At 40.2% G+C, this 16,020-nt stretch overlaps 1 long non-coding RNA gene across 1 annotated transcript; it reads right to left on the bottom strand.

The window, feature by feature from the left end:
- Positions 1-5,915: 5,915 nt before the first annotated feature.
- LOC307154257 lies at positions 5,916-7,500 on the bottom strand. The gene is made up of 3 exons (XR_013820327.1): positions 7,067-7,500; positions 6,479-6,553; positions 5,916-6,350 (listed from the first exon to the last, which is right to left on the bottom strand). It is a non-coding gene; the product is annotated as an uncharacterized lncRNA (long non-coding RNA).
- Positions 7,501-16,020: the final 8,520 nt, after the last annotated feature.

The following is a 16,020-nucleotide window of genomic DNA, read 5'->3' as shown; positions in this document are numbered from 1 at the left end:
TGATAAAAATGTGTTATTGGCTACTACCTCAAATGTCAATTATTAAGCCATTGTTTTTGTTTTTAATGCAAGTTGCTAACAGTGGAAGTTATAATGTTTACTAGTTTGCATCTGGTCATTGGTTTTGGTGAAGTTTTAATTAACAATTAAAGCTCTTTACTGAAAAATTCTGGATTCATTCATATACTGTTGTCACTTATAAATATAATAACTTTAAGCCTATTAATTGCCCTGTTGCAAAAGGTTTAGAAACATATACTCACTGTTTTTGTATAGTTTTGAAAAATCCTGAGACTTCACCAATAGCAGCACAGCAGCCGTCGACTCTCAGATCGGACAGAAGAGGCTCTTTTATAGAACTCTGATAGTTTACATTTCAACGTGGGAGGAGGAGGTGATGAACCTGAACTCCAGAGGATGGAAAAAGTTTTTTTCCAGTAATTTCCTGGTACAGATAATATTTTCCTATCTACCATGTCCTCCACCTGAGCCCCCTCTCTCGTCTGTTTGACTATTATGGCTTGAGGACACATAATGTAACGATTCGCCCAAGGCTTGCTGCCTCTCCCCCTCATTTCTAGAGAGGAAGTCAGCTACAGCCATCTCGCCCCCTATCTGTGGACCACCTTCAACTTAAACGGCTGTAAAGCTAAATACCAATGGGGGATCCACACGTTGGTATCCTTCATAAGGTGAAGCCACTGAGGCGCCCATGATCCGAACAGAGATTGAATTCCAATCCCAGGAGGTAATAACAGAGGGAAAGAACGACCCTTGTTCAAAGGTGTTGTATCTGGCTTCTCTGTTTTAAGTTAAAGTTTAAATCAAAGTTAGGAGAGTGCCACCGCACAGGGCAGCCTTTACTTTGGTATTGGCCTGTTGGCACAGCTCCATCCACTGGACCAGATCTGCTGCTTCCTTGCTTTTAGTGAGATCAGTAAGTGGGCTGGTGAGCTTCGAATAATTAGGAATAAACCTCATATAAACCTCCAGCCCCAGGAACTGTCTCACCTACTTTTTGGTCTTGGCACTTGGGCAGGCTGCAATCGCAGCTGTCTTATCAATTTGGGGACGCACCTGCCTATGTCCCAAGTGGAAACACAGATATTGTACCTCCACATGCCCAATTGCACACTTCTGCAGGTTCGTCATGAGTCCAGCCACCCTCAGCGAACTCAGGACAGTGCACACATGTTCCAGATGCCGTTGCCAATCATTACTGTAGTAGATAATGATGTCGTTGAGGTAGGCAGCGTCATTCGCGGAAGGGGGCCGGAGGATTTTGTCTATGAGACGCTGAAAAGTGGCGGAAGCCCAGAACAACCCAAAACGAAAGTGTAATAAATTGGTATAATCCGAATGGCGTTGTAAAGGTTGTTTTTTCTTTTGATAATGCAGATAAGGATATCTGACAATAATTTAAGCATGGATACAGGTTTGATAGATATGGCGACAGTTGAATCCTAGAGTGAGAGAATACACGTTTTACTCATACCTGCATAATTCATATTCTAGCCCTTAATCACTCTTTGGGGTCAATATGACCCCAATGGACTTTTCCTTCATTTTTTTAAAATGTTACCTTCATCTCAGGGGCATGAAACTCTGTGACTTTTCCTAAATAATCTATCTAAACATGCACAAAAAAACTGGGCTTGATTTGGTTGTTCTAAAGGTGTGTAAAAAATTGTTTACCTTTTAAGGTCCTTGGGGTCAAAATGACCCCACATTGAAAATGAATGGGAAAATGAAAAAAATGACTTTTTTTTATTTTGTTTGTCAAAAAAATTAAATTAAATCCATTATAAATCTGAAATTTTCTACATATAAACCAAGGTCTGGTCCTAGAGCATAAATAAAAAGTAGAACGAACTTTCTATCTCATACACACACGCACACACACACACACAAACACATAAACAAACACACAAATGTATGTGTTTGCAACAGAGAGCATTTTTACAGAAATTGGCAAATAAAATAAACAAAACTGGCATAAATCTAAAAAAATGTACATTTAAATCAAGGTCTGGTCCTAGAGCATAAACCCAAAGTGGAATGAACTTTCTATCTCATACACACACACACAAACACACACAAACACACACATGTATGTCACTGCAACAGAGAGCATTTTTACAGAAATTGGCAAATAAAATAAACAAAACTGGCATAAATCTAAAAAAAAATTACATTTAAATCAAGGTCTGGTCCTAGAGCATAAACCCAAAGTGGAACAAACTTTCTATCTCATACACACACTCACACAAACACACACAAACACACACGTGTATGTCCCTGCAACAGAGAGCATTTTTATAGAAATTGGCACATAAAATAAACAAAACTGGCATAAATCTGAAAAATGTCACATATGCAACATGGAACAAGCTTGTACACACACACACACACACACACACACACACACACACGCACACACACACGCACGCACACGCACACGCACACACACACCACAGTCATGTCATAGTGGTGACTTGTAATGGTTCTGCAAATGTATGTATAATAATTTGCAAAAGCAGATAATTCAAAATATATCAGAAAACAACAAATTCTAACTCTGACAAAAATACAGATTTTTTATGTATTTCAAAATGTTTAAATAAATATTCACAAAATATATATCATAAAGTTGTGAGGAGAAGTTGAAGCATCAAGAACAATGAAGTGAAAATGAATGAGTCTCTATGGCCCTCTATTGGATATATGTGGTCATTGCACTTTCTTTCTTTAATTATAATTTCTAGAGTTTTTCCACAAACCAGCAGATGTCAGTATTCTATCCCTAACACATAGAGCAATGTCCAAAAACTATTTAGATTTAATTAAGATCATCATTTAAGTGATTTTTTCTTTAAAAAATCATTTTTCACGAGACAATTTATGGCCTAGTTATGTAATTGTGCAGTAAATAGGTAAAAAAATTCAAAATTTCCACAAAAACACAGCATAAATGTATAGTTGAGAAGTAAATAAAAAAAATGATATATAGTTTCCATATAAAAAATGTATATTTCCTTATGCAATCGCTCTTTAAAAGTTTGGGGTCAAAATGACCCCAAAGACCTTAAGTGTTGTCCTTTTTTAGGAGTGATTAAGGGCTAGGCTCGACTATTTTTTTATTCCAAAACAATTTGTGCATGCAGTTTAGTCTTGCCGATTGAAGTCACTAGGCTAGAGCAAATACACAATATAGTTTCAAAATCTGAAAGCGTTGGTTAATGCAAGGTCCAAATTGAAAATGGATCACACTGGCCATATTCAACAGATATTGCTTTTCACCAAACAAAAATATCCAGTTGATTGCTTGCTCCCCAGCTAAAGAATCAAAATAATGATTGTTCAATTAATATGATTTGGAATGCAGGTGGTGACATCTCAAGTGAACCTTTGGCTATAAATAGTATTTTTTAGATATTTTTTATAAATCTCTTTATAGCTCAGAAGCATTGGATTTGAATATTACTGCCTATTTGAATGATATTTCATTAACTTTTATTACAGAGGAGGATTGTTCTACCTTAATACTCAGACCGATTTGGGACTAAACAGACCAAAGATCAAGAAAAATGTCAAACCTCCCTGCGTGTTTTGTCAAGATCCTAAACATCAGCTCTACGATTGTTCCAAACTGATGACCAAGACACTAGCAGAACGACGGGCATATGTAAAGGAAAATAATCTTTGTTATGGATGTTTGAAAACTGGCCATAGTGTAAGAGACTGTCGTCATCGTCATTCCTGTAACTCATGTAAAGGGAAACATCCTACTTGCCTTCACGACGATAACTTCAAAGGAGAAAGGGTAGTTCCATTAACGGCATCTGCTCCAAGGTTAGAAGATGAGTCAACAGCTGTTCTGTCTCTGAGTGTGGCCGGAAAGGGATCATCTTATACATCGATGGTTGTGCCAGTATGGTTATCATCAAGCAACAATGCGAGTATGGAAAAACTTGTTTATGCCTTGCTCGATTCACAGAGTGATACAACCTTTATTGACCAAGAAGTGAGCAATGTCTTGCAGGCAGATAGATTTCCTGTCAAGTTAAAACTGTCGAGTTACTGATGTTATGAGATCTGTAAAAAATCTCATTATGTATGCAAACCCATAATAAAAAAAAAAAAAAAAAATATATATATATATATATATAGATAGATAGATAGATAGATAGATAGATAGATAGATAGATATAGATAGATATATACATATATATATATATAATGGGTTTGCATACATAATATGAGATTTTTTACACAGGAAAAAACCTACAAGGTTGAATATCTTAATATATATTTTCTTAAATAATTCATTATAATACATTTAAAAAAAGCATTTTTTGTTATTTATAGGCCTGAGAGATGAAACGAGAGTTAAATTCAACAAGAAAAAGAGGAAAAAATAAAGCTGTTAGCCACTTTTGCTTGTGGATGAAAATATTTGGATATAAAAAAATTAACAACATATTCAAGAGATGACAATTTTGGGATTTCGTAATAAAAATAAATAACATCGTTAAGGATAAAACGGTAGTTCACATTAGTAGGGTTAAATAAAATAACTTAAATCAACCCTAAATGTATTCACAAAATAAATGGGCAGCAGTTTCTTCAAAAAGACCACAAAATGAGCAAGTTTAATCAATATCAAGATTTACGGACTCATTGAAATTAAGTACCTACTCATTGAGTATGCCGTTCCAAACCGCATACTCAATGAGTAGGTACTCAATTTCAATAAGTACTTACTTAACGAGCGCTAAAAGAGTAGGTACTTTATAGCCAAATCTCGTTGAGTATGAATGCGAACCGGACATCTGCCATGTTGACGTTATCATGTGACCTACGACGCGTTATCACACGTGCAACAACTTAAAAGATTTGAACGACACGTTTAATTCATCTATCTGTAAATATCTTGATATTGATTAAACTTGCTCATTTTGTGGTCTTTTTGAAGAAACTGCTGCCCATTTATTTTGTGAATACATTTAGGGTTGATTTAAGTTATTTTATTTAACCCTACTAATGTGAACTACCGTTTTATCCTTAACGATGTTATTTATTTTTATTACGAAATCCCAAAATTGTCATCTCTTGAATATGTTGTTAATTTTTTATATCCAAATATTTTCATCCACAAGCAAAAGTGGCTAACTGCTTTATTTTTTCCTCTTTTTCTTGTTGAATTTAACTGTCGTTTCATCTCTCAGGCCTATAAATAACAAAAAATGCTTTTTTTAAATGTATTATAATGAATTATTTAAGAAAATATATATTAAGATATTCAACCTTGTAGGTTCTTTTTTCCTGTGTAAAAAATCTCATATTATGTATGCAAACCCATTATATATATATATATATATATATATTATGGGTTTGCATACATAATGAGATTTTTTACAGATCTCATAACATCAGTAACTCGACAGCCCTACCTAGAACGGTTTCCTCAGCGTTTGTAATGTCTGCACAAAGGGCAGCTGTGCGAAGATTTGCCTTTGGAGGAAAACTGTTGATTTTATACTCGAAAAATTTAAGTATCATTAATATTAAAAATTAATATTACCTCAGAATGAATTGCATTTCCATCCCACCCCAAAACATACAATAATAACAAAGATAAATGCTGACCAATAGTTAATTGTATGACTTTTTACTGAAAATTATATAATTCAATAAAACAAACAAAATGTAATGTATGTCATATGACATAGCTATGCATGATTGAATACACTCTAGATGTGTATATAATGAACATATCTACATTTTCTTTCAAACAATTAAATAAAACATTAATTAAATAATTATATTTTATTTACTGACAACAATGAGAAATATTAATAAATTAGTAAAAGAATGAATGAAAGTCACCATCACACAATAAACAAATGCATAAGTCAACACAAGAAACAAAGCTTTATTCAAACTACAATCATGTATGTAGACTACAGGCGCTGAACCACATCCTTCTGCCGTCTCAACACAGCGGTTCCCATTCTGCAGCTTTATTCTGATGAATCAGCTGACCGCCAGAGGTGAGCCGTTCCCTTGTGCCGGAGGTTGTTGCGTGATGTGTTGTGCTTCACAATCTGAGGCAAGTGGAGTGATGGAGGGACCATCTCTAGGATTCAGCTCTGTGCTCTTCATCCTCAGTGCTCACACCAGCCCGCTGACATTTCAGATCCTACAAAATGCACAAACATAACACAAAAGCAGTAATTTTAACCACACAATGCCATTTGATTTCAGTATTATTTAGAAGACAAAAACGCTTTTTTTCCACAAATGCCGCCATCATCTTCCCTTGCAGGTCCTGCTCCACCACAAAAGATCTGCAGCAAATTCACAGAAATCAAGAATCAGAAAAGTGCTGTAATAGCTCTGTTTGAAATTACAATAATTAAAATAAACTACAACTTAAGATTTAAATAGTTGTTATTAATTTCTGTAGTATACTCACTCAAAGCCTTTGATGGCAGCATTCAGCTTCATGAGCAACTCTCCAGCAGATAAACACACATCTGTTCATCTGACCCTGTAACATCCAGACAAGATCCACGTTACCTCTGTGATTTATGAACTCAACACTACATTTACATGTTGAGGTTGTTTTAACTTTTTATCCAACATAAATGTTCCTCAATTTATCAACAGTAATGGACAAATAAAATAGATAACTTATGTTTAACGTTAGTTACTTTTATACTTTATAGATTTGTTCTACATAATAGCACACATTCATCACTCAGATGTCTATTTCATGTTGTGATATTTCAAGATTTTCCTGTCAGATGTAAATAGACATTTAAAATAAGCGTCTTTGATGTAGCCTATGGTTTGTTTATGTAAATCCACTTTAGAGACGTAACTTACGTGTCTTTACTGGAGCTCCCCTGTTAGCTAACGTTATACATAATAAAACGTGTTTTTACAGCAAAAGCACAACTATAGATACTGTGTAACGTCTTTACACCTTCAACAATTCAACAGTTTACTCTACAGTAGTTCAACACATGCAATTTTAACAAAAGGAACCGTGTTTACTCACATTTGAAAGCACCCGCGTCGCTGATCTCTGCGATGTTTTATAATGACGTATCCTCTCGCGTGGCCTCCTGGGATAGAAGAGTAGCCATCGGTCGAGCACTCGAAAATCTGGCCGAAAGCAGTAAGCCATCCGGGAACTTCTCGCCTACTCTTTTATGAATACTGATGTTTCGAACGTACTGCTTCCTTCACGTACTGTTTTCGCCTACTATATAGTAGGAAAGTAGGCATATTGGAACGCACTTAAGTCCGAATCTCGCGATAATTCGTACGTCACCCAGGTAATTCTCGCCTACTCTTTTGGATTCGTACATACTTTTTCGCTCGCCTACTCTTTTTCCCATACTAAATAGTAGGGAAGTATGCGGTTTGGAACGCAGCAAATATCTCCGCTACACCCGGAACCGGAGTGAGGCGTTACACCAAAATAATCCCCTCGGGGAACATGGAAAGAAAGAAAGGTTCCGCTTTTCCCAGCATTTTGTCACCCGTGACACATTTATTATGATTTAGATGTAGGCCAGAGGCTTTAGAAAAAAGATGAAGGTAATAAGGCTGCTGATATTTGCAGAGAGTCTTCTAAGAACAGAGCAGTATCATCCGCTAACTGATTAATAATTCTCTGTATTGCCAATATTGATGCCTTTAAGAGGGCTTGCTTTGATATGTAAACTAAGAAATTGTGTCGCAATTAAAAAAAGGTAGGGAGATACTGGACATCCCTGTCTAACACCACGGTTTAAGAGGAATCTGGGAGAGGTACCGTTACTCAACTTAATGGAGCTACTACTGTTCATATACAGTATTTTGACCATTTTACAAAATGACTCACCAAAACCAATTCTATTTAATGCTTGAAACAAAAACTCATGTTCTAACGTGTCAAACGCTTTATAGTAGTCTAAAAATAAAACAAAACTTTCTTTTGGGAGTAAATATGAGTAGTCCAATAGATCTAAAATTAAGCGTATGTTGTTTGATATATGTCTGTTTGGCAGAAATCCTGACTGTGTTTCATCAATGATGGAATTTAGGACACATTTTAGTCTTTTGGCCAAAACTAAAGCTATTCTTTTGTAGTCATTATTTAATAAAGTTATTGGGCACCAATTATCAATGAAAGGGTGATCATAATTTGGCTTTGGAATTAGGGTTATTATACCTTGACATAGGGTTGGAGGAAGAAATGTTCTCTACACTTTGTCTAAAAACCTCTAATAGAATTGGTGCTATTTTTCTGCTAAATAATTTATAAAACTCTGAGGTGAGCCCATCAGTGCCAGGAGATTTTCCATTTTTTCACGAGTTCACACTTACATATAATTTGAATGGGTAAGTTTAAAGCGTATATGGCGTGCTGTCCGGAGGGAGGGCTCCGAGCTCGGAGTTCGGCCCGAACCCAGAGTACTCCCCCCGTATGTAAGTGTTTAGGACTAGAAGTGTGGAGAAGGGGTGGTGGAGGGATGCTGCAAAAACTGTCAATGGAATGAGGTGAGACTGCTGAGTATATATACACCTCTTACCATTGATTGCTGAGTGCTCTCCACTTGTGTTAATTATCTGAGCGTGCTCCTCCCGAACCTTGTTAATAAAACATCATTTCACGAGTTCACACTTACATATAATTTGAATGGGTAAGTTTAAAGCGTATATGGCGTGCTGTCCGGAGGGAGGGCTCCGAGCTCGGAGTTCGGCCCGAACCCAGAGTACTCCCCCCAAAGGCTAAAGCAGAGGACAGCCGCCGGACTAAAGACCCCCCAAATGAGTGCCGAGTTTGGCGGGCTGGCATCTCAAGAAGGGGCCTGGATGCTTGACCAGGAAGGCCCGTAATGGTGGCTCACTGCCTGGGCTGACGGCTCCTGTTGGTCTGCAATGAGGAGTGGTTGTAGTTTACCGAAAACAGGAAAATGATTGCTTGCCCCAGAGTTTTTCCTCACACTGCATCGCTGGAAGAAAAGAGAAAACATAAGTGCTTTACTGGGAAAGTGCTCACTCCGTCCGCTGTGAGACCAATGCTCGCTGGAAGGAAAGGAAACAGGAAAGTGAGTGCTTGCCCAGGAGATTTTCTCACACTGCATCCGCTGTGAGACCAAATGCTCGCTGGATGAAAGAGAAAACGTAAGTGCTCTACTGGGAAAGTTCTCACTCCGTCTGCTGTGAGACTAGTGCTCGCTGGACGGAAAGGAAACAGGAAAATGAGTGCTTGCCCAGGAGATTTTCTCACACTGCATCGCTGGATGAAAGAGAAAACTTAAGTGCTCTACTGGTAAAGTTCTCACTCCGTCCGCTGTGAGACCAATGCTCGCTGGACGGAAAGGAAACAGGAAAATGAGTGCTTGCCCGGGAGTTTTTCTCACACTGCATCGCTGGATGAAAGAGAAAATGTAAGTGCTCCACTGGGAAAGTTCTCACTCCGTCCGCTGTGAGACCAATGCTCGCTGGACGGAAAGAGGAGACAGGAAAGAGGGGATAGAGTTTTTTTTTTTTTACTCGATGAGGGTTTGGTGAGCTTTTTTAATGTGGAACCGGTTTGTCCTGATAGCATCGGAGGACCATCTCCCAAGGGTTTGAATCTGCTGTTGGGAGAGGCCTTTTTGGGCTGCTGAAGTTGCTGCCCCGATACGGAATGAGTGACTTGAAAAATTCCTTGCTGGAATGCCTGCCTGTTGGAGAACAGATTTGAGGTGTTTCTGGAACCAAAAACGTGTCACGGGTTTTTTGGACTCGTCTAAAAACAGGGGTTCCAGGGCAGATTTAGCCTGGGAACTTCTCCATTGCAGATAAGCCAGAATTGACTGGTATGGTTGGATTTGCGAAGCGAGGTTAAAAATGTAGATGAAATTACCTTTTTTGGTTTGGTCAGTTTTACTTTGTTTAATCAAGTATGAAATGGTTTCGCTGTCTAGTACTGATAAGTCTGAGATGGTGGGGTGGATTTTTGGGTCAAATTTAGAAGTAATGGCGAGTTCTGAGCATCTAAGGAAACCAAAAAAGGCTAGGATAAACATAGCATCGAGTGTGCGAGCGGCACCGAGGGGCTGGTAACCTGTGCGGAGGGCCTGAATACATTTGGTGAGAATATCTAGCGTTATAGGTTGTCTGGCATCGGGGCGGGTGGGCTGGGATCTTTGAATCCCTTTAATCAGGAGGGAGGTTTGTGAATTGTTTATCTCTGTGGAAGGAGCGCCATACATCAATTTATGGAAAAATTGTATGCCGCTCAAACAACCTTTAATGGACCCGACTTGAAGACCCTTAATGGTGTTGAGGTAGGAGATAAAAGAGGTGATTGAAAGAAGAGAAAAATCAGGGAAAGGCAAGTTATAAGAGACATGGAAGGTTTTAAAACATCTCCAAGCAGTAACGTAGGATTGAAGGGTCCTGGGAGATACTGCTTGGAGGATAGTGTCGAGTGATGCGTCAAGCAGGGGTTTTAACGAGTGGGTTACGGGAATATTAGTTCTGAATAACGAGGAACTGGAGTTGGGAATTGGTCCGCCTCTGGAGCCAGCATCCTGAATTTCTGAAACAGAAAACGAGACAGAGAGTCAGCGATTTGGTTTTTTGACCCAGGGATGTGTTTAGCAATGATAATGAATTGGTCGCAAGCTGAAATCCAGATGAGACGTCTTAAGAGTGGCATCAGAGCGGGTGAATGGGAACGGCCTTTGTTAATGCAATGCACTGTTGCGTCATTGTCGCAATGCACTAAAACGCTATTTGCGGCCCATTCTTTCCCCCACAGGAAAGCTGCTACTACGAGAGGGTAAAGCTCGAATAGAGCTGAGGATTGAGATATGTCCTGGAGCTGAGGTGGCCACGGAGCCGCGAACCAACGACCTTGATAAAATCCCCCAAACCCTATTGAGGGGGCGGCGTCTGTAAACAATAGGATGTCGGTGGGGGATGAAACGAGGTTGTTGTAGAAAAAGGATAGGCCGTTCCACTGTTTTAGAAAAGTTATCCATAGCCTAAGTTCGTCGCGACATGCTTGAGTTATAGAAATGCGGTCTTCTAGTGAGTGGACGGAGGACGCGAGTGAGAGGAGATGAGAGATGAAGGGGCGGCCCTGTGGGATGATGCGCATTGCGAAGTTTAGATGTCCGAGCAGGGACAAAAGTTCGCGTTTTGAAAAATTAGATTTGAAGGAAAGTAGAAGAGACAAGGATTATTCGGTCGATTTTTTCTTTGGGGAGGGATGCTTGGAGTTTGTCTGAATCCAAATTAATTCCTAGGAACTCGATAGATGTTGCAGGGCCCATGGTTTTCTCCTGTGCGATAGGAATTCCTAGCTCAGAGAAAACGTTTTGTACTGTGAGGATGTGCGCGGCTGGGATAGCATCGGGAGGTGAGATTATTAGAAAATCATCTAGCAGGTGGATGAGGTAAGGAATAGCGTAGTTGTTCGACAAGATCCAGCAAACGGCTTCTGATAGCATGTCAAATATTTCCGGGCTGCTTTTGCATCCGAATGTTAAACGTACTGCGAAATAATATTTCCCGAGCCAGCGCACTCCAAAAAGATGCCATGAACCTGGATGGATAGGCATTACTTTGAAAGCAGATGTAACGTCGAGTTTTGCAAGCCAAGCACCCCGACCTGCGATTTTGATCATGTCGATAGCTTGATCTATGTCGTGGTATTTGAGCGAAAATTCGTCGAGAGGGATCAAGCTATTTATGCTTGGGAACGGGGAATTATGCGGGGCTGACAAGTCGATTATTAGACGTTTTTTACCCGAGAATTTCCTTGTAGCCACTCCAATGGGGCTGATACGAAACAGATTAAATGGAGGATTGTCGAACGGACCGATCATGAAGCCTGACTCAACTTCTTTTTTGATCAGTTTGTCTACAACTTCAGGTTCTATGAGGGCGGATTGGAGATTTTTACATATGATGTTTTGGGAAAGCGGGCATTCTAAGCCGGGTTTAAAACCATTTTTTAAACCTGACAGCAGATAATCAGTAAATTCGGCATCCGGGTGATGAGCTAGTTCGAAGTGCATGCGCGAAATATTCACAGGAGTCTCCCAATAATTTTTAGATTTTTTATTCACAGACTTGAAGACTGGACATACAATGCGAGCATGGGCTCCGCCACAAAAACTGCAAATGTGCATATACCTGCAGCGCGATCTTTGGCATTTGCCCGCATTGAAATATTTACAAGGCTGCCTGCTTTCATCAAAAGCAGAGTCCTGTATTGCACTGGTGGTTGCAGCACGCCTTGGCACATAGCTGGTGGATCTAGCGTTGCTTTTTTCTGGGTAGGGAAGAGAGGAAGGGTTAACTTTCGGGCACGACGTGGTCGTGTGCGTTACTGACCTGCAGACCACGCAAGTGATGTTTTTGCAACCCAGAAACACCCTGCTGTGGAGATCCTGGTCGAGTGCGCCCCAGTATGTGCATTGGTTCCACTGTGCGACTCGCACGGCACTTTTGGCTGAGAAAAGTTTGTGGTAAGTGTAGAAGTGCCCACCCCCATAGGACAGCGCGAGTTCGGCTATGATGGCTTGGTAGTCATTCAGTTCGCGCCGCCTGTGGGGGAAAGCTGAACAGATTATTTCAGTGTAACGGGAAAAAGCAATTGAAAACTCGGAAAATGAAAGAATGCGAGATGAGTGAGTGTTTGTGTTTTTCAGGGTGACCGAGAAATCCCCGCAATCTATTTGGTGGTCAGGTTCGGCTGAGGGGAGTAGAGAGAGAAGAGAAGAAAGGTCTACATCCGCACCTGATAGGATCTGTGCACGAATGTTTTGGGATACTGGTGGTGGTTCCATGGCGACTGCGTTGGACGGCACGGGCATCGGTGTTGCTGTGAACAGAGAATAAGGTGATTTTTGTTGCAACATAGAGCTGGGAAGGGTATAAGCCGGGTCTGCGAATGTCGGCCTCACGCTTGGATGACCTGCTGTGGCTTGAAAAGGAAAGTTAGTTGGATATGAAGGGATTGAAGGATTATGTGAATGAGCTGCAAACGGAGGCGGGCCCGTGCTTGATTGAGCTACTGGAGCTGCAGGCCACTGAAAGTGGGCGGGGTTGTAACCTGTTGGATGAGACTGTTGAAATGGTTGGGCCTGTGCTGCTATCGGTGATAGCCTCGAGCTAGTATCTGCGACGGGAGCTGGATGCCACTGAAAAGGAAAAGGGTTAGAAACAGCAGGAGTAAAAAACTGAGTGGTTGTGGGGAGGCCGCTGGGCCCGGCTAAGTGCTGCGCTGTGGCAGCAGAAGCCATGGTGGAGGGCTGGACCTCATCGGGAGGTGGGAGTGCCATAGCGGAATCGGGTGCGCGGCCCAGGCTCGCTGAAGGCCTGTTGCTGCGTCTTGATGGACGAAGTGATCCGGATCCTGTGCGGGAAGACGATAGTGGTGACTGGGCAGGCGATTTTTGGGCCCTACGGGCTTTGCTCTGCCTGTGGGTCGTCTTGGGAGTTGACTGTAAGGAAACGTACAGATCATACAGCTCAGCCTTGTTCATTTTGCGCGAAGCTTGTATGTCTGAATTCCCCAGTGCTTGTTTTAATCCAGCTACGGTCCATTTCCCGATAGGTGGGATCGTCGGGACGGCCGAGCGGTAGGAGGAAGCTGGAGAAGAAGATGGAAGTCTTGCCGGGGCCGGAGAAGACTGGTCACGGCGTCTTGGTGAGCGCAGGGCTGTTCGGGCCGGTGTGCGGCCGCGTGAAGAAGCCTGGTGCTCAGGTGCAACATCCGGCGTAGGAGGTATGGTCGTGGGACCGGTGGAATGCGCAGGTGCATCCCTGGCAAAGTTTGCTTAGTCAGAGGAAGAGCTTGAACGTTGAGACATTGTAGCAGAGCTGAGAAGTGAGAAGCTACTAAACTGCTGCAAAAACTGTCAATGGAATGAGGTGAGACTGCTGAGTATATATACACACCTCTTACCATTGATTGCTGAGTGCTCTCCACTTGTGTTAATTATCTGAGCGTGCTCCTCCCGAACCTTGTTAATAAAACATCATTTAATGAATTAATTGCTTCTACAATCTCATTCATGGAAATAGGATCTTCACAAAATTCTTTATCTCCCATATTCAATTGCTGTACATTCTGAAGAGACTCGAAGAAATTAGATGCATCTTGGTGACAAAATTTAGATGTATATAAATCTGTGTAAAATTTAGAACAGAATTTTCCAATTACTTTTTGATCTTCATTTAATACTCCATGAATCATGAGTTTCTTTATATTACTAGTTGTAGCTTGTTGTCTTTCTAAACGAAAAAAATATGCAGAGCTTTGTTCACCTTGCTCAAGCCACTTTCTGCGTGATCGGATGTAAGCTCCTTCAGCTTTATATTTATATATTTTATCTAATTGGTGTTGCTGTTCAGCAAGTTCAGCTTTTTCAAGATCAGTGATGTTTTCCACATTTTTACCTAAAAAACTAGCAATTTTACAAATAACATTAGACTTCCTGTTTTTAGCTAATTCACTACTGAATTTTCGAAAATATTTACAGACTTCATATTTAGCCAATTCCCAATTACTGCAGTAGTTATCTTCTTCCTTTGCTTTGTTCCAGAAATCTGTGATAATTTCCTCAATTTTGATTTTAACCTCATCATAGGCAAGAACTGAGTTATTAAGTTTCCAATAGGAGGGAGTATTATATGAATTAACATTAGTTGAAAGAGGGATGCAAATAGAAATACATTTATGATCAGATAAAGGTGAAGGAATAATATCAGTTGAAATATTATGCAACTCTTTAGAAGCAAGCCATAGGTCAATGCGAGATTGGCAAGAGAAAGACTTGTTATTCCATGTAAATACCTTTAAAGATGGATGAGATTCCCTCCAGTTATCAACCAAAGAAAATCTTTGCATGAACATCTTTAAGTAGGAATTAGAATTATTAGATTTTGGGGGCCATCTATCAATATTATTGTCCATAACCACATTGAAATCTCCTCCGAAAACCAAATAAGAGTTGGGGTACGTATTTAACAATAAAAGTATACGTTCTTCCATTCGATAAAAGAAATCTTCATTTTCTTTTTGTTGATTAGGTCCATAAAGGTTGGTAACAATAAACATCATATCTGAGATTTCAAGTAGGAGGCAAATATACCGACCATTCGGATCACATTCAGAAAACAGAATTTTCCCCTTGAAGCGATGAAGTAAAATGCAAATTCCAGCTGAACTTGATGTTCCATGTGACATCCACATGTCCAAGCCCCACTGTGATCTCCAAAAACTAAAGTCTTCTTTGACTGAATGACATTCTTGTAAAAAAAACCACCGACCATCGTCTTCTTCTTTGTTGAATATCTGTCGCTCTACATACGTCATCTGGTATAATTGAAACGATTGGCTATGAGCTACGTACAGCCGCATTTGATAGACATTTGTAGCGCCCAATAAACGGCTCTGGGCATTCGTAAACCACGCCTCAAATAAGAGAAAATGCACATGTGGTTCCCAGACCATGTCTCAAAGAGAAATAGGTCTGACGGAGCCAGGCTAGTGAAACATGCCAAATTGTGCAATATAATTTTTGTTTTATTTGCATAGTAAAATAAAACCTGTAGCTGTAGTTTGCACTGCTAGCTGGCAACAAAGGATTTCATTCATTGTGCTAAGCTAAGTTAGCGGTGGCACTTCCAAACTAAAACAATGCATGCACTTTAGGCTTGGGCAGTATTCGAATTTTGATACCGTCAAACCTCCTCCCTATTTTACCGGGGTATACAGTATTACCGTGACTAATTAAAAATTATGACATAATGGGTTCAGATGGCATCACCAAACTGTTGGTTTGTGCCTACACAGTTCAGAAACTGAATGCCAGATCGGCATGAAAAAACAAAAAAACAAATCAAGCCGTGCACGTTGTGTCTGAGTCCGGCCGACAGCATTAGGCTAACTGTTATTATGAGCCCGAGCCCACCATTATTCAACATCATATCTGTGTGCGTGCAACAAACAAG

Source organism: Squalius cephalus (genome assembly GCF_949319135.1).
Source record: "Squalius cephalus genome assembly, contig: scaffold_78, whole genome shotgun sequence".
Classification (NCBI taxonomy): Eukaryota; Metazoa; Chordata; class Actinopteri; order Cypriniformes; family Leuciscidae; genus Squalius; species Squalius cephalus.
The sequence above is the reverse complement of the archived record's forward strand: the minus strand, read 5'-3'. Positions and strand labels throughout refer to the sequence as shown.